Source organism: Erinaceus europaeus, chromosome 4 (genome assembly GCF_950295315.1).
Source record: "Erinaceus europaeus chromosome 4, mEriEur2.1, whole genome shotgun sequence".
Lineage (NCBI taxonomy): Eukaryota > Metazoa > Chordata > Mammalia > Eulipotyphla > Erinaceidae > Erinaceus > Erinaceus europaeus.
This window is the reverse complement of record NC_080165.1, coordinates 33,117,625-33,137,113: the sequence shown is the minus strand read 5'-3', so window position 1 is coordinate 33,137,113 and position 19,489 is coordinate 33,117,625. Positions and strand designations below refer to the sequence as shown.

The 19,489-nt window shown below is 37.3% G+C and overlaps 1 protein-coding gene and 1 long non-coding RNA gene across 2 annotated transcripts in view; one reads left to right on the top strand and one right to left on the bottom strand.

Moving 5' to 3' along the window:
* Window positions 1-19,489, bottom strand: part of LOC103114577 (uncharacterized) — a 267,524-nt gene that overhangs the window by 15,399 nt on the left and 232,636 nt on the right. The gene's annotated exons all lie outside the window — the stretch shown is intronic.
* The window catches only part of LOC132538265 (uncharacterized), a 35,487-nt gene that overhangs the window by 12,513 nt on the left and 3,485 nt on the right, over window positions 1-19,489 (top strand). Inside the window, exon 3 of the long non-coding RNA XR_009549665.1 lies at window positions 5,503-5,654. This is a non-coding gene — a long non-coding RNA (uncharacterized LOC132538265). The remainder of the gene's footprint in view (window positions 1-5,502; window positions 5,655-19,489) is intronic.

The window sequence follows — 19,489 nt, the reverse complement described above, 5'->3', positions numbered from 1 at the left end:
GATATGTATTGACTATTATTTCTATAACTATCTATCTATATTTATATATATTTACTCATTTTTCTATGTTCCTACCTTTGCTTCCTTTCTAAGTCACTCTAGCAACCTAATATTTCTGAGTGACCTTCCTTTCTTTTTCTCCTCCTCCTCTTCCTCCTCCTCCTTCTCCTCCTCCTTCTCCTCCTCCTCCTCCTCCTCCTCCTTCTTCTTCCTCTTCTCTGCTCTGAACTCTAATTCCATCAGGAATTAGAGTTCAAAGCTTTTTGGTCATCTTCCCCTAACATTTACCCCTCTGGAAGTTTGTACCAAGATTCTTTATGGGGAGCAGAAAGTGAAAGGCCTGGCTTCTATAATTGCCTCTCCACTGGACATGGGCATGGGCAGGTCTATCCATATCCCCAGCCTGTTTTTATCTTTCTCTATTGGACCTATTCATTTCTTTGTTTCTCTCCCTTTTCTTTTTCTGCCACCAGTATCATTGCCTGGACTTGGTACTTGCATATAATTAAACATGCATTTTCTCCTTTTTAATTTTTTCCTTGACATTTTTAAGATGGAGGCAGAGAGAATAAAGACAAGGTGTGGGAGGAAGAGAGGAAGATAGTTGTCAGCAGCACAGCTCCACTCTCAAGAACCTTTTCCCCTACAGGTGGAGACCAGGGATTTGAACCTAGTTTCTCATGTATGCATCTACTCATTTTATTGGCAAGAAAGAAATATAGAAAATAAAGCTCATCCTGATATCCACTGTAATCTATTTTCAGGGTATTATAAATTAGACAAAACAATAGTTGCTGTATTTTCTTCAAACCATTTAGTATAAATACTTGGAAACCATAAGGTGAGACCATGGAAAAAATGGATAGAGATTATAAAGTTATGTAAGTTTATTATTAAAACTTATTTTGGAACTAACATTTAAAAATAAAGCTATTAAATTGATTTAGTGTACTAGCTCAAAGTTAGTGTCACTAGTTTACATTTTATTGAATTAGACAGAGAGCTAGAAAAATTAGGCAAACTTTCAAATTTTATTTACTTGTCATGAACAGAGACAGCAAAATCAAGAGATAAGGGGGAAATAAAGAAGGAGAAAGAAAGAGACTCCTGTAGCACTGCTTGACCATTCATAGAGCTTCCCCCTGCTGGTGGAGATCAGGGACTTAACCCCAGGTATGTGAATGATAACATTTGCACTCAACTGGGTATACCCAATGGAGTGTGCCACTGCCCAGTCCTCTAGGGAAACATTTACTTGTAGGAAGAAATAGGTAAAGAGAAGAGTAACCTACAAACTGGCTTGATATCCATAAGTAAGGAGTAAAAATGACAATTGAGAAGACACCTTGAGGAGTATAGAAAGCATGAATTATAGCTCAGCCACCATTCTAGACACAACTGAAATGGTTTTCAAACTGACTGGTTCACTGAATCTTTGTCTTTCAGGTACTTTAAACTCCAAGACATTTAGTGAAAACAGAGTTTAATGAGCATAGTGCTCTGTGGGTAAGAGTACTAATTACTATCTCTATATAGGAAGCTATAGAAAACACTAAATTTAGGATGGTATTGTAATTGCAAGCCTACAATGGTTTTAGGTAGTTATTACTTGGATATTATAGAAATTCATAGAAACTATATGTAAGCATGTATGTTTATCACCCATGATGAAACTACATTTCAGTAGAGTACATAGAGATTAAGAAAGAAGGAGTAGTTGAAGGGCAAGCATGAAGGTTTGTCAAAACACTTATTCACGGATATAGACTGTAATTCAATTATAATCACAAGTACTAGCAAAGAAAAGGTATGTTTATTCCAAATAAAAATCCATTTAATTTATTGACATTTGGGGGAAAATGCTGCAGATAATCAAAGTATACATCTCTAGACATGATACACTTACTAGGAAAAATACGTCAAAATAAAAGACTAAAAATTATGACTACAAAGTATGATCATAAAAACAAGTAGCTGTGGTGTAGAAATCACAAATGTGCTTTGTGACTAAAGAAAAGAAGTAAGGTAAGTTAAAGAGGGCAGGAGCTCAGTGTTTTGGAATTAACTAGACCTCCAGAAAGATTTCAACAAAGGGTGAGGAAAGAGAAAGATGATGCAGCAAAGACATAAGTTAGAGAAGAAGTGAGCATTTCTAGAAAGAGGAGACGGTGCAGTCAGGGAAGGCTGTCATAAAATACACAATGCATAATGCATGATGGATCAGTTCTATTATTTAACTTTCCAAAAGATGTAACAATACAGAGATGTGCTAACCATCATAGTCAGCATTAATTTACAGTGAGAGAAATAATTAGAATCTCACTTTTTCTGAAGAACAGAGTGAAAATGTAAACAATGCTTCCCTCCAGGCAAGTGCTTTATCAAGTTGACAGGTGCATTTGAATTTCCATGGGTGGGGGATATAATAGGTTATTTATGTGTCATTTTAATAGAATGTCCCAACCATCAAGATGGACAGCAGACTTTATCAGTACTGCTGTTTGCAACTAATCCTCCAATTTAGTACCCCATGAAAATACCTGCAACAAAACCTGTCCATTTTTCTTTTACACTCCATTATGGAAAAATCAATATAGGCACTATTCATCGCAAATCTCCTGCTTGCGGGTGCCTGAGCCTCAGAATCTGAAGGAACCTGACAGCTTGGCTCTCTGTGTGGCTAAGTCCATTGTTTATGCCTTTATTCAACCACATTCTGCCACCCAAATGAGTGGTTGGCCTAGACTTGTTACAGAGTCTAAAATCTAATGACGAGGGACCCTGAATCTGATTTTATTTTGTGGACTTTATCTAACATTAGTTTTAGAACCAATAGTAGGAATTAGCTTACTTCTATATGTATGAGATTCTGTATTTATCTTTTTCCCCCCTAGCATTCTAATAGTGAACAATAACTGGTAAATTTATTAAATAATAATTCAGTCAGGCAATCCATAATTTATTAGACAAATCAATTCCTAGCTGTTCAATAGTGTCATCAGACAGAGTCTACTTTTTCTGGAAAAAATTGTCATTTATTTCTCCTGCAAAATATCGCTTGATTTCAGATACAGAACAATAAGTTCAACAGGAAAATTTTACCACATTAAAGTACTTTTATATGCACATAGGGTGATATAATTTATAGCCATCAACTGTGAACATACACAAAACTAGCTACCAAAGGGTTCAAAATTCAACAGCCCCCTTTTTACAAACATCCAGAAAAGCAGAAGATTTAATTTGATTCATCCATGTTTTCATTCAGATGATATAATTTATCTGGTAGCATTTGTTGGGTCAGTGAATAAACACAGAACAACAATTTACATATTTATTTATTTATTTTTGCTTTTGAATATGTTGTTGAAACTAAACATTGTACTAAATTACTAAAAAATGTGATTCTTAGATATTACAATTTAGTTAGCCTAGATAAAGATAAACTAAATGTGTGTACCTGAAGATGTTGCAGAGTGGGTCAATTGATATTTATATACATCAGATTCTTAACTAGTGGAAAAAAGGTAAGACTACATTTCCCTGATCCCCATTCAGCTACATATACTCTTTCCACATGCAACTCTTAGAGGGAAATTCAGGCAAATTCTATCTCCAAAACTCATAATCCTGGCTAAGAAGAGATCCAAAGACTATTTCAAAATGTCTTCTGAGTTAAATTATCAAATGTTATTTCCATTTTGTATATACTTTTGACTTGAAAGTTGAAATTATGCAAATCAGTTCTTAATATATTTCCTTCTTATAAACAAAACATCCTAGAATCTAATGAACTTCTACAAGTGATTATATTTTATCAGTGTCTTTCCACTTCTTCAATCATGAGATAGTTATATATCTGTAAGAATTATCAGTATTCATCTATGCTACTGCCTATTATGGTGGGCTTCAATTAGGTTATAGGAACTGAGCACTTTATTATGTCCAGGTGATTTCCAATACATGCTATGTAACTAAGTGCGAATGCCCTGAGATTATTTTTTTCAAAATATGTGTTTTGCTTTCATAATGTTGATTCAGAAGCAAGACAAGAAAACTTTCTGGGAAATTGTCTCCCTCACTATGCAACTGATTTTCTTATCTATGTAAGGAGTAATTACTTCTGGCATGATCTTGTGTCATATAGGCAGAAGAGCAGTTTAAGAGCCAGAAGGCATTTATCAGTCTATTCTTTTTTTATGAACCTTGATTCTAAGGAGTATTTGCTTTGAGCAGTTCCTCAGGTGGATAATAAAACTGAATTATTTGGAAGCAAGTAAATGATCTAAGCAAGCTTATTAAGAGGTGATGTTATCAAATTGTTATATGTAGATAAGGCTTATATCATTTGGACGTACCTTTTTCCACAAGAGTTATATATGCCCTTTGACACCATAGTAAACAATTGAGCAATTAATTACAACTGCTACTCTGGCTCCATGATTGTTTTATGTGTTTAATTTTTGTCTTAAGCTCCTTTACTACATACTTTATATGTCTTTATATCCCCACCACATTTACAGCAGAGCTGAATAGAACAGGAGCTCAATAAAAGAAAGCTTCACTGTCAAATATATTGGGACTTTCAATGATTTTTAAGGATGCAAGCAGGTCCATAGTTCCATAATGTCTTATTAGAAGCATTTGTACTTCATTGCCCCATTTTAATGGCCTGCACAATTTCCTTTATTAAGGAGCCAACATTGCACATTCAAAACAACTTTCAGCTGCACCAGCTATGTGATCAACATCATATTGAAGAGTTCATAGTAAAAGCAGCAAGGTAGGAAGAAGAGCATCTGAGGAAATACAAGGATGAGTAATTTGTCTATCAGGACAGTTCAGATGTGGATTGCCATCCATTTCGTAATCAGAAATACTGATGAACACTATTCAGTCACAGCTCTATTCTGGGAGAGTCTGCCCTTGATTTTCTATGGAATTGTGACGTGTGGCTTCCATGTTTTCTCAACAACCATTGGCACCTGGACTCAAGGTGATGTGATTATATGTGAATCCCTACTGCTTTTTATTGTGACGGTTATATGGAAGCAAATGTTCCACAACAAAACAAATCATTTTCCCACAATATTAAAGATTATATAGTTAAAAAAATAACACCTATTAGTCTCAGATTGATGTGACCAAGGTTTAGATGGCATTAAAGTTTATACAGTTTATATATTATACAGTTTATACTATATAAACTTCAATCCCCTCATTAGAAAAATTACATTTATAGCCTATTCTTCACTGATTGTACAAATATGACATAAAAGGAAACAAATGTAAACATCAAGGTTATGTGTTTGTTTGTACTATTATCATTTTACAGAATCATAACAATGTTGATAGTGATGAAGATGTGGAAGTAGACTAGCAAATGAACATGTTATTAATAATTTGTAACCTGGCCAAAATATAAACATTAAACTTATACCTGCACTAGGAATCAATCACTTCCAGTAGCCATTTTTTTCCTTATTTTTATTTTTTATGCAGAGGAAAGGAAAAACGAAGGAAAGAGAAAGAAAGACACTTGCAGCACTGCTTCACTGCTCATGAAGTTTCACCACCAACCTTACCACAGATGGAGACTGGGGATTTGTACCCAGGTCCTCACACATAATAACATGTATGCTCTCTCTAAACAAGTTAGTATTTGTAATTTTATTTTTTAAATCTTCTTTTTAAAATTTTTTTTGCATTATTTTTATTTATTGGATAGAGACAGCCAGAAATCGAGAAGGAAGGGAGTGATAGAGAGGGAGAGAAACAGAGAGACACCTGTAACACTGCTTCACCACTTGCAAAGCTTTCCCCCTGCAGGTGGGAACTGGGGGCTCGAACCTGAGTCCCTGAGCACTGTAACATGTGCACTCAACCAGGTGTGCCCCCACCCAGCCCGATTATTTTTTTTTCTAATCAGGCTTCCACCAAGACAGTCTGAGGTTCATGATCCCCTGGAATTGACAATGATCTCAAAGTGGAACTGGAGATTTCTGCCCTTAATGTAACCATTCTTTTTGTGCAATATTATATCTATCTAGATATCTATATTATGTATATACATAATTATGTGTGTATGTAATATAGATAAATATGTGTTATATGTGCATGTGTATGCATGGTATATATAATCAAGGTTAGGATGTTTCTCATGAATTGAGTTTTATGCTTTTGGTTGTATGTTGTGCTATAGTTTTGCTCTGTTGTAGGTTATCATGGCTGCACATTTGAATATCATGGGTTACTAATGTTTTTCTCCAATATAGAGGAGCCCTTAATCTTTTGATTTAGTGTGAGACTGGCAGGGCTTTCACAGGGGTGGAGGTCATATCATTCTTCAAAACCAGTCTCTTCCAGAAAGCAGAACTGCTACATTCAAATTCTGTGTTAAATATTCTGTTCCTTGTTTTCCACCCTTCATAATGACCATCAGTTTGTTCACTCAAACCTATCTAACAACCCGTCGCTTTGATTTCTTACTACACTTTAATCATTCTAAAAGAATTTAGAAATATTTTTTCATCAAAGCATTAGCACCCCACCCCAATTTGCTTCTCCTTTCACTTTGTTTAGTTGAAATCACATATATGTAAGGCTTTTCACTACACACACACACACACATACACACACACACAAAGTAAATATTAATAGTATTTTTAATCTATCAAGCACTTTCCATATTCTATACTGACTCTCTTTTAATTGTTAGTGAGCTACCCTCATTCGGTATGAGGAAAGTGCTACTGTTGTTATCTATTGCTGGTTTCTGCTCTCCCTTCTGAAAAAAATCCATGTTTGAAATGACCACCTCCTCCTGCCCCCAGTTTCTCAGAAGGGCTCTAGCATCTATAGAAGTTTCATGGAAACCCTGCTTCATATGACAGTGTATGAGGCAGTGATATGTGAAGAAAAGCTGAAACATTAAACTTCCCCTGAATACGAGCCATCATAGTGTGGGGGTGTGCAGTCCTAACCTGCTGGAGCCCCTCACAGCTGGAAAGCCTGTTGAAGGCAGAATTCACACACAGAGGAGACAATGAGAGCATTTATAAGACATAAAGTAGGTAAAGCCAATTGAATTTAAGGGTCAGCTAGCACTAACAGAGATGAGGAGACAGAAACAGAGGACAAAAGACAGAATCAGTATTTAAACCTCATTTACAAGGGTATTATAATAGGAAATCTTTACAGAAGTTTAAAAGCAGTATGGTGACAACTCAAGCTACATACAAGAACAGTATTCAAAGCAAAAGGAAAAAATGGATAACTTGAAAACATAAAAAAGATGAAACTCACATCAAATCTATGGGGTTTATGGTCAACACTATTTACACACTTTTCCCATATTTGGGAGCTACTCTCTTCCCTGATCCAGCTTTCTGGTCCTTTTCCAGCCATGACATCATCTCCCCAGACAATAACTTGGATCCACCTGCATATCAGATTTTAGGCTCAGGGGAAAAAAAAAAAAAAAAACTAGTATAGCCACAGGCCCTTTGGATTATAACTAAAACATGCCTACTAGCTATCTACAAAATGGAGTAACCCCCAACTCTTCATCTGCACTATTCCAGCCTTTAGGTTCAACAATTTGTTTGATTTTGTATGTTAACTCTCTTTTCAACCACCAGGTTCCAGATGCTAGCATGATGTCGACCAGACTTTCCTGGACAATCCCACCAATGTGTCTACTTCCCCAGAGCTCTGCCCCACTAGGGAAAGAGAGAGGCAGGCTGGAGTATGGATCAACCTGTCAACACCCATATTAAGCAAGGAAGAAATTACAGAAGCCAGACCTTCCACCTTCTGCATCCTACAATGACCTTGGGTCCATACACCCAGAGGGTTAAAGAAAAGGAAATCTCTCAAGAGAGGGGATGGGATACAGAGTTCTGGTGGTGGGAATTGTGTGGAGTTGTACCCCTCTTAACCTATGGTTTAGTCAATGTTTCCTTTTTATAAATAATAATAATAATAAAAGAAAAAAATAAGAAAAAATATGAAATTATGGTAACAAATATGAGTAGGTCCAGAATTATAAATCCAAAATTCTTGGAAACATAAGAGAACTTTTATGTCATTGTATGAAGAGTCATAAGTTCTGATCAGAGTTTCTTTTATACCATGTGTTCAAGGCAAAGAAATATGTATTTGAAAGCATGAACAAAGATGTTGAGAATTAATGGCTACTCTAGAAAAGACAAATCAACTATAAATTCCACAAGTGGAGACTTTTTTCCAAGTCTACACTAAACAATGATATAAATAATCACTCATTAAACCATGAAAGAATATTTAAATAATATTTATAGTGAAAAGTATATATATAATATACATTCTCAAAATACATTACAGTAAGCTTGGGATGACTCACTTAAATGGAATGCATTAAACCATTAAGAAACTAAAATTATCACAGTACAACAACAAATAGCATGTTCTAAATACATATTCGATCTGAAAAAAAAAAAACCCAAAGCATAGTTAATTACACTGCAGAAAATAATACTGTGGAATAAAAGATAATGCAACCAATTTTGTAAATATTTACAGACATTCACTTTTATTCGATTCACGGATGCTAATGTTTAAGCATGCCTAATAAAGACTCTGAGAGAAATTAGTAGAAAGAAAACATTTAAAGAGCCAAAAATTAATTTAAACATAGACAAGAAAGAAAATTGTTGTATGAAATTATTAGCTCTACATTTAAACAGAACAGATGGTAATGCTGACCTATTCTAGACAAGGGGAGAAAAGCAGAAGAGAGTCAAACTATAAATGAGGAAGTGACATCCTATAGCGCACAATGGAAGAATCCAAGTTTTATACTAAATTTGATCTCTTTTTCTCTAGGTGGTAATAAGTCCTGGTTAGCAAATTGTTATTCTGGACAAAAGAGAAGTTCTCAGGATTTATTTCTGATAGCAGGTGGCAAGATTGTCCAAAAACAAAATCTCAGTCCTCAGAGAAAATAGTTCTGACTACAACTTGGGCTTTGTCACTCTGACTGGTTCATCTTCAGCCTTCTGTTAATTTCAACTGATGCTACAGGAAGTGGCCTGTGTATGTGATGAGGGTGTGATAAACAGAGCACACAGGGTTGCGCCTCAGAGACTGGAGTCAGGTTCTTCTATTATGACCCCTGAGCACCAGTGTAGGGCGTGTGACAGTAGACAGTAAAGGAAGCCACTCCTTAAGTCCCAACCCCCTCAGTGACTTTGTTTGTACCTTTGCAGGTCACTCAGGGTCCCCTGCCTCCCTGGCCCCTGGCTACGGAGGGTGAAGCGCCCGCCTAATCTAGGATGGCTCTGTGTGATGAGGGTGTAGTGCACGGAGAGGAAGAAGCCACGCCAGATTTATCCAACCCAGGAGAAGCCTCAGAGGGTCAACTCATTTATTAGGGGGATTCAAGCAAGCAGATTTACCCATATCTCAGAAAGAAGGTTGAGGTAATCATTAACCTAAACACAATGCAACACAAATTATTTGATCACAGCTGGAAAGTTACCTTACAAGGCTTGGTCATGAGCTCAACAATGGAATTTTCTCTGGGGGTAAATTACAGGCACTTCAGGACAGGAGGGAAGGAAACAACTGAGTAAGATCAGGACACTTGTGGCGGTTTTCAAGTCGGCCATACACAATACACAGTAATTCATGGCCTTTGTTTTAAGGGGACAGAGTGGCATGTACAGAAAGGTAGCCCCATCCAGAGAAGCCAACCATCATTAGTTCATGAGGTCAAGGGGACCTGCCATTGTCTCTACCTGGGAAGGGGGAGAAATTGGGGTCTACCTGCTCAGACACTCATGGAAACAATGGTTTGGACTTCCCAGACAGTGGGCCCATTTCCCACATACCTTGAAGAAATACAATTTACAAATACACATTGATGGCCAGAGACAGCTCACAACCATGGCACCTCTTAGCCTTCTCAGGTGTGACCCAGATGGAGAAAAGAAGTTGGCTGCTCACCTTCCAGAAAATTCAAGATGGAGTAAGGGGTGACATATATAAACTAATAGTGTTGTTCTAATATATATATATTTATATGACAACTTCGGCTGAAGGTGGGGATTGTGACTCAGAATGTTCAGATTATGATGACATATGGCTCTGGAAAAAATCCTGTAAATATCAATGAAAGAGATAATGTATTAGGGCAGAGAAGTATCTCACTTGGATTGTAAAATATTCTACCATGTTTGTGAGCCAGGTTCAAGCCCAGCCACCACCATATTGAAGGAGGCTTTGGTGCTGTGGTCTTTCACTTTCACTCTGCTTGTCTATATCTAAAGGAAAGACAAAGCAAAGAAGAAAGAGAGAAAGAGAGAGAAGAGAGAGAGGAAGGACAGAAGGAAGGAGACAAAGAAAGAAGAGTGAGTGTGAGTTGAGTGAGTGAGTGAAGGAGGAAGGAAGGGAGGGAGAAAAAATGAGAGAGAAGGAAAATGTGGAGTCAGCTAGTGATACACCTGGTAGAGCACACATGTTATAGTGCATAAACCAAGGTCTAAGCTCCTGTTCCCTACCTGCATGAGAGAAGTTTCACAAGTGGTAGAACAGCAGCGCTGCAGGTGTCTCTCCTCTCTATCTCTTTCACCTGTATGAGAAAAAAAAAAAAAGGCACCCAGCAGTAGTGGAGAAAGAGTGCAGACATCAGTGATAACCCTCATGGCAAAGAAAGGAAGAAAGGAAGGAAGGAGAAGGAAGGAAGGAAGGAAGGAAGGAAGGAAGGAAGGAAGGAAGGAGGTAGGGAGGAAGGAAGGAAGGAAGAAGGTAGGGAGGGAGAGAAAGAGAGAGAGAGGGAAAGAGAGAGAGAGAGAGAGAAAGAAGAAAGAAAAAGAAATTTTTCTGTCCTCACTCTATTATGAATTCCTCAAAATAAATCTAGGAAACAACAAGAATAACATCTGAGTAACCAATAAAGAAAAGGAATGTACTAAAGCCAGGAGATGGCTCACTTGGCAGAGTGTATACTTTATCAGGGGTAAGGAACCAAGTTTGAGTTCCTGGCCATCACTTCAGATCACCCGAATAAGAAAGCTTCACCAGTGGTAGAGCAATGCTACCCTATCTCTTGTTCTTTCCCTCTCTTTCTTCCCCTCCTTCCTAGTCTCTCTCTTTGTTTATTCTCTCTGTCTTTCACCCTCTCTCAACAGAAAAAAAAAAAGTACACAAGGAACAGTGGAATCATGCAGGCACTTGAGCCCCAGCAATAATTCTGACAACAAAAGTAAAATAAAAATCAGAATATATTATCAAAAACTATTCAAAAGTGTTCTATGCTTGAGCACTTTACTGATGAATAAAATACCATTTTCTATAATTGAATTATTCCCTGCTATTTAAACACAATTAGGCCCAAATTAGTAACCTTTTATTTCTTTCTTCTCCCTCCTTTTTTCCTTTCCACTCACTCCTTTCCTGAATGCAAAATTTTATGAATTTGGGCTCCTTTTTCATTTAGGTGAGAGTGGGAGAGAGAGAGAGAGAGAAAATAGTAATAGAGCTTCATTCAGTGTCAAAGCATTTCTCATGTGGTACCTGGGTTTGAATCTGGATTGTACTCATTGTCAAGCAGGCGCTTTACATAGTGAACTGTCTTTGGGTGATATTTATCAAATAAGCACATATGAAATCCATAGTAAATAAAGATGGCATTACCAAAATAATGGCTCACACTCACTTATCTGATAAAATTGTTAATTATGAAAATGCTCAGACATGTAATAAAAAACTATCTTACTCTATAAAATAAAATTTATCCCCAAAAGTATTTCAGTACTGGTAGACATGTTACTTTAGTATATTATATAGAAATTTGAGGGGAAACATTCTATAACCTCATTAGAAATGGGAAAGACGTTTAAAGATATTCAGAATACATTTAGACAAAACTGTAAGAAAACCAAAAAGAGAAGTGTTGTAGAGCCAGATGTTGTAGTGCGCGGGCCGCAGAGAAGAGAGAGAGAGGGCGGGGATATAGACAATGTCCTGAGGGCACAACATGGCTGAACAGGCACTCCGAGAATGTCCCAACTCTCCAGGGAACTAGCAGTAGCCTGAGGGGACAACATGGCAGATGTGACTGCATTGGCACAATTTCCCAGCAGAGAAGAACCCCTACTTGTCAAAAATCAGAGTTCTTACCTTAAACTAAAGCCAAAATAAATCTTAGCGACACTTTAACATAAATTTAAAAAATGAATGTGATTACTGTTTTTCCAGAGCTATTTATTTATTTATAGCATCTCATTAAAGTCCTGATAACATTTATTAACAAGGATTCCTTTTTTATTATTTACTTATTTACTTTTAATTTAGTATGACAGAGAGAAATTAAGAGGGAAGGGGAGATGGAGACAGGATAAAATCTGTAGCACTGCTTTACTGGTTATGAAAACTGTGCCCCTGCAGGTGAGGACTGGGGGCTTAAACCTGGGTGCTTGTATGTAGTCGCATGTGCTTTCAACCAACAGCTCCACAGCCCAGCCCCAATAATATGATTCCAAAAGACCCTATAAAAGAATAAATATGCAAGTATATGTAATAAGTTTTAAATGGCAGAACAATGTACAATTATGTTCATATCAATATTATTTGTAATAGGCCAGACTTGGAAGGAGCCCAGATGCCTAAAGACAGATGAATAGTCAAGGAAATTATAGAATATATGCACAGTGGAATACTACTCACCTGTAATAAATGGTGAAATCTCCTTTGCCACATCTCAAATGGGATTTCTCAAGTGAGAAAAGCCAGAAGAGATGGAGAAATATGAAGATTATTTCAATGATAAGTAGAACTTAAGAAATAAGGAAAGAAAGGGAAAGTATAGGATGAAACTTGGACTAGATATGGTGTATTGCAACTGAGCTAAAGACGCTAAAGAAGAGAAGTAGAACGGAGATCAGGAGATGTTGGGGAGAAAAGAAAAAGAAGGAGCATGAGGAGTAGAAGAAAAAAGGAGGAAGAAGAGGAGGAGGAGAAAAAGAAGAGGAGGAAGAGGGAGAAGTAGAAAGAGAAAGAGGAGAAGAAAGAAGAAGAAGAAGGAGAAGCAGAAGCAGAAGGAGAAGAAGAAGGTGATGATGATGATGTTGGAGACCCAGTACACAATGGTAGAGGAAAACTTCAGTGGTGCACAAGGAGATAAGAGATTGTACTTGAGACAACTGCTGCTTCATAGACAACTATTTTATATATATTACAAAAATTTGGCTGATAAGAAATATAATGGAATCATCATTGTATTATCAGAATAAATTCCCAGGTATATAAAATAGTTATTTAAATCTTTCAAGAAACTGCAGTGATCTTAGACTATTGAACTAAATTTGGACATAAAGATAAACTTAAAAGTCGTAAAAGTAATTAAAGAACTCTGAAACTTGGGGGTCGGGCGGTGGCGCGGTGGGTTAAGCGCATGTGGCGCAAAGTGCAAGGACCGGCGTAACGATCCCGGTTCGATCCCCTGGCTCCCCACCTGCTGGGGAGTCGCTTCACAGGCGGTGAAGCAGGTCTGCAGGTGTCTCTCTTTCTCTCCCCCTCTCTGTCTTCCCCTCCTCTCTCCATTTCTCTCTGTCCTATCCAACAACGAACAACATCAACAATGGCAATAATAATAACCACAATAAAGCTACAACGACAAGGGCAACAAAAGGGGGAAAAATGGCCTCCAGGAGCAGTGGATTCATGGTGCAGGCACCGAACCCAGCAATAACCCTGGAGGAAAAAAAATAAAATAAATAAAAAGAAAAAGAACTCTGAAACTCACTTAAGTCAGCGAGAATTAAAGTAATACCAGTATTTATTATAAAAAGCTAGGGATGAACTGGGAAAGTTCTTGTGACAATAAAAATATAGTGATGACTGAAATTAATAATGAGTTCTCATAGACTAAAAAAAAATAAATCACTAACACCACAGTATTTAACTGGAAAACATTCACAGAAGCAAGCTGGGAAGATAGCGTAATAATTAAGGAAATATATTTCATGTCAGAGACTCTCTTGCTCCAGGTTCTATACCCAGCCCTACCATAAGCCAGAACAGAGCTCTGGTGAAAAAACAAATTACAGAAGTAATTCTGATAGGAGTTAAATTTGTCAAAAATTTCAGTCGTTTATAATCAAAGAAAATCACATTAGGACAACGAAATCCTAGAGCAAACTGACAGAGGTGTATTTCTTGAGCGAATAATTGTTAGTTAATGCTGGTGATGGTGAACTAGAAAATACAATGTCCTATACCAGTGTAGTAATGTGTCATTACATTTTCAGAGGATAATATGTAACATGTATTTTATTATTTTTTATTTGTTTTTTTATTATTTTTTAGAGGCAGAGAGAGATTGAGAACACTACACGAGCTTTATTTAAACCTACATCACACACATGGCAAAGTAGCACACTATCCAGGTGAACGATTTCACCAGTCTCAAGCAACAAGCTTTAAAACTATTAAATTAAGTGTCTTGTTAATTAAATTGTCAGGAAATGAACTCATAAAAATTATCATACCTGGGAGTTAGGCGGTAGCGCAGCGGGTTAAGCGCACATGGCGCAAAGTGCAAGGACCCGCATAAGGATCCTGGTACACGCCCAGCTCCCCACCTGCAGGGGAGTGGCTTCACAAGAGTTGAAGCGGGTCTGCAGGTGTCTATCTTTCTCTCCCCCTCTGTCTTCTCCCCCTTTCTCCACATTTCTCTCTGTCCTATCCAACAACGATGGCATCAATAACAATAACTACAATAATAAAAAAAAAAAAACAAGGGCAGTAAAAGGGAATAAATATTTATAAAAATTATCATACCTATGTACCAATATAAAGAGATGGATAGAAGATGAATGATAAGACAAACAGAAATTGAGAGGAAAGATGAAATAGAGGGGGAGAAAGGGAGTAGCCTAGGAGATAACATAGTGGATAAAGCACTGGATTCTCAAGCAGGAGGTCCTGAGTTCAATCCCTAGCAGCACATGTGCCAGAATGATGTCTGATTCTCTCTCTCTCTCTCCCTCTCCCTCTCCCTCTCTCTCTCTCTCTCCTCCTTTCTCATTAATGAACAAATAAAAGTTGTAAAAAACAAAAGGTACTACAAAAGAACATTGTAGGAAAAAAAAGAGAAGGGAGAAAGGAAGTAGGTACAAATGTTCATTATTATTCACAATATAGTAAAAGTAAGGAGGATATTTAAATATGAAGTGACTGGAAATCATATCATTGTTGGTACTTACACATACAGTGGAGAATCATACAAATATTGATATATTTTCATGGAATTTTTAAAACTCAGGGAAACAATTTAGGTATATATAAACATATACAGTATATATGCATATATGGACTTATATGTGTATATAATAAGTTTAAAGTTTGATAAGATTTGAAAAATCAAGGGTCAGTTTTACTTTTTCCTGTACATGTATTGTTTCTTGTCTAATTTTCTCTAGAATTTGCATGTCTTAGGTTGATTTTCAGAAATTCAATAAATACCATTCACAAACAAATATTTCGCTCAAGAAACAAAAATCCTCACTTGAAGCTCTCAAGCAACTTTGTAAAGTTTGAGAAACAGTCCCTGTTTCTTTAAATTCCAGTTCTATAGGCTGCCCCTGGGAAATTGTGCTGAATTTCCCCATTAAGCAGTTTCCTGAAGAGAAACCACCTGATCAACCAGTCATTGCATCATTTTTTTTCAGATTTTTAATTTCAGAACATCTCACTTGGCAGAAGCAAGCAGGGGACCCAGAAGACTGCTGGTGTTTGGCAACATGAAGAAGGAACTTGCTGGCATCAGCTTAGAGTTACACAAGAGTCAGGACATATTGGGTTCGGGCCCCTAGGTGTTAAGGACATGCTGCATATAGCTGGAGGTCTGATGACACAGAGAACAGAAACGATGCCAGAAGCATTAAACTACATTTCAGTATAATTCTGGAGCTTTCACTATATGACCTTTCCGCTTCATTGTCTATGAACTAGTGGATCATGTGGAAAATTTTCCCTTTGGTCAACGCTGGTTTCTTGAGTTTACTCTTCTGGTGGCCTCACACCAGGATATGCTCTGATTTTAAAGGAAAGGGCTGCATAACACTTGCTTTTTTGTTGTTGTTGTTGTTGTTGTTGTTTAACTTGTCTATTCTTTCTGCATTTAGTACAAGCTAAGTTTGAAAGAAGAAAGAAAAAAATCAACATCTAGCATATTCAGAAGTCGTGCCTGTAATTTGGAAGTAGCTCTAGGGTATTTCTAGGTTATACGACCATTGTGTATGTATGGGGTCAGGGCACATGCAGCTTTTGAACTTGATAACAGCTCATAGAGAATGTTTTCATAATCTCCCACTCCTGAGCAATTTCTTGTTGTATTATATATTGTACCTACAGCTGTGCTGTGTTCAGTGGCCATAAAACCATCCATTTGTGTAATCTTGGGGCAAAAAGCCCCACAAAGAGAAGCAATGGGACTAGAAAATGATCCATCTTCGTTTATGCATTTAAAATTTTTTCTCACTGTGATAGCCTGGTGAGGTGATATCTTCTTGTGAAAACCACAGAGAGCCAGCTGCCTCTTCCTTGTCCAACAAACATCAGTAGCTACAATAACATTAAGGATTCATAATCTCTCATAGAAATGCACCGCATTATCCTAAATGCATTTCCTCCTTTTGCATCCCCAAGACTTATTAATACATGGGATAAAAAGCTATGGGAGCTCTCGCTTCCACAGTGTGGGTGATGGATGCCACATTCCAGCTGTTCATGTGCAAACGCTCGCCCTGGATTCATCAAGTTCTAGTGGAAATGAGCAGAATGAGTAGCTGGCTCGCAGTTGCTCTGAGCATGCTTTCTTCATTTCTCTTCTTTTCCTTGTGCCAAAAAATACTACCTAAATCACAGTGGTCCTCAATTTTCTCAATTCTATAGACTCTCCTCTCCACTGAGTATGTGTTCATCTTCCAGACTGTGACTAATCTCTCAAATCTTTTGAATCTTTTACTGGGGAGTTATCCCACTGCTTCTTTCTCCCACTCAGCATCTATTCCTGTGCTCTGCACAGTATCCCTGGTCTTCTCCCTGAATCCCTTGACCCTAAATACCAGATATAAGATGTGAGCTCTCAGATGTTGCTGATTCTATTACCTCTGAGCCGGACTGACTCCCATCCAGAGATCATCTATTTGCTCATGTGCATTCTTCAGTATCTCAGATGTGACATGACTGGAACAGACTCACAATGTCCATTCCATCCTGCTCCTTTGAAAGGCAACTGTTCAGGCCTCCTATGTAGGCAGGAATTGCCCTGTACCAACACTGACTTTTCAGACCTCATGTTTGTCCTTTATACTTCAACTTCATCCTGTCCATCAAAGACTCTTCATGGAACAGCCCTTTCATTGGTTATCAGCTGTTCTCTCTTGTGACTGCTTAGCAACTTAATTTGACCAGCTCTCAGTCTACCAGTTTATCTCTCATTTGTTTCTGCTTTTTTTTTTTTCCCTGATGTCAAATGAGACTCTCAGAGTTGAGGAAACACAGCATGTTTGGTGATATGGTAGGTGAGCACAAGGTCAGTTCTCCTGGACTCCCTTCTTTGTCCTTTTTGACAAAGGTCCTTATATGTCTTTTCAATGTCAGCAGCTGAGCTCACACAGGATAGGGTCCTTCTCTTGGAGAGGGCCCAATAATAGCCCTCCATGACTTGATCAATTCCACCAATTACTCAGCCAGTGCCCTCTGTCACTAATGTTGCTGTGGCCTCTGCCATTACCCATGGCTTATAATGCTGCTTCTCCTGCAGCTGATCTATGGGATGTCCCACAACAGTTCAATAGTGTTCATGCAGCTGTGGGATGTTCTTAGGGAAAGATGAAAGTCCCATGAACTTTTGAGATGGTCACTATCTCAACTCAGTTGTCCCTCCAACCTCTACACTTCTGACTTTTCATCTGTGAAGGTCATTCAGCAATATTTTAGGAAGGGCTAACAGGCTAAAGATTAACCTTCCTACACCACACAAACATTATCTGATGTCTAACTTCGAAATAAAAATGGTTTGACTTTCCCTCACTACTTTTTAATTATACTGGTCTGTGTTTTAATATAGCTCTGTGATTGATTCGTGTAGAAGTTTTGTCAAATATTTGAAATCTGAAAAGTTTCCATGCTAGTCATAAGGCAATTTTAAAAGATTCTAAATAATAGACATAAATAATGAGAACTTATATGCTTACTATTTATTTTTGTAATGACTTTTTTGAAAGGAGGTGGACAGATATATAATTTTCCCTCACATGTGACTTTTAATATTCTCCTCTGTGACAATGAATAAACCCTGAGGTTCAGTGACATTTATTTATTTATTTATTTATTTATTTTAGTGAAAGGTTGGTGGTCTGGGATAGACTTTATATGTCAGGAAAAATAAAATTTTATTTGCTGTTCAAAGACTGAATACTTCTTTTAAAGGAAAAAGTTTACTGATGTTGTAAGCAACGTGATAGCTCTGGAGATGAGAGGTGGCCTACAATCAAGACCCTAGGAGATCATTTCCAAATTCATGAGTCTTGAAAGATTTCTTTTGTTTAGCAACAAGCTGAAAGCTAAAAAGCAAGGAAGTAGGAAGTTCCTAAAACGTATAAGGTCCCTTAAAAATAGAGATGGTAGCAATAGGGTAGGGTCTTTCCACTGAGTTAATCATCAGCAGCAGGGTCAGAATCCAAGAAGTAACCTCAAAATGTATTACATGTTGTCTCGTTTCTCTGTGACTCTAAATATTTTCAGCTACTTAGTAAATAGATGCTTTTCTTATCCCAAGAAAAGAAGAGCTGATTTACAATAGTATGAAATTTGAGAGAGAGGAAGCCCTGCATTGTAAAAAGAGGACCCCAAGAGAAAGATAACATCTAGGTGGACACCTATGGAACCACATGACTACACAATTTCAGTATCTGGAGAACAACTTTTCAGTGGTGCCAGACTTAAAGATATTTTATGTCTATTAGAATAAAAGTCTTTCTCTTAAACTCATCTTCTTGGCATGGTTCCTGATGCTTTACCTCTTCATCACCTTAGCAACTGCCTCAAATTATTTTCTCTTGAAAAGTTATAGAGTTTGTCTATTCTAAAAAAGCTTTATGTTCTTCAAATTTAGAGACATTAAACTTTATTTTAAACATATATTTATTTGATAGAGCACAGAGAGAAACTGAGAGGGGAAGGGTACATAGAGAGGGAGAAAGACACCCACAGCACAGCTTCATTGCTAGTGAACTTTCCCACTGTGGGTGGGCACCGGTGTGGCTTGAACCCAGGCTGAGATGTGAAATTTTCTATTAACTTAAAATTTAATAGTATCTCATGGAAATAATACAAGAGTCAACATATTTAAAATGCAGAATACAAGCTAGATTTTAAAAAAGCATTTTGATGTATAATTCTTTAAACAGTATCAATTTTTTGACAAATTAATAGACTT